Here is a 252-nt window from a genome sequence, read left to right as displayed (position 1 = left end):
ACAAACAGAAGAGCAAATCTTTCGTTGAATTGAAAAGTATTTTTATTGTGGAGAAGAAAAATTGCTTTTGTTGTCTGAAAAAAAAAATAGAACTTGTTTCTGTTGAGGAGATAAATTAGCACAGTTATTATTATATGAGGGGTTTTTTGTCTTCCTGAAAAAAAAAAGAATCATACGGTAAATCTCTTATCTGTACCATAGGGGAGGGAAAAATGAGAGGATTCACGTGTGGATAAATGGAAGGTAATATTG

This window comes from Penaeus monodon, chromosome 25, assembly GCF_015228065.2.
Source record: "Penaeus monodon isolate SGIC_2016 chromosome 25, NSTDA_Pmon_1, whole genome shotgun sequence".
NCBI lineage: Eukaryota > Metazoa > Arthropoda > Malacostraca > Decapoda > Penaeidae > Penaeus > Penaeus monodon.
This window is presented reverse-complemented; position numbering follows the sequence as displayed.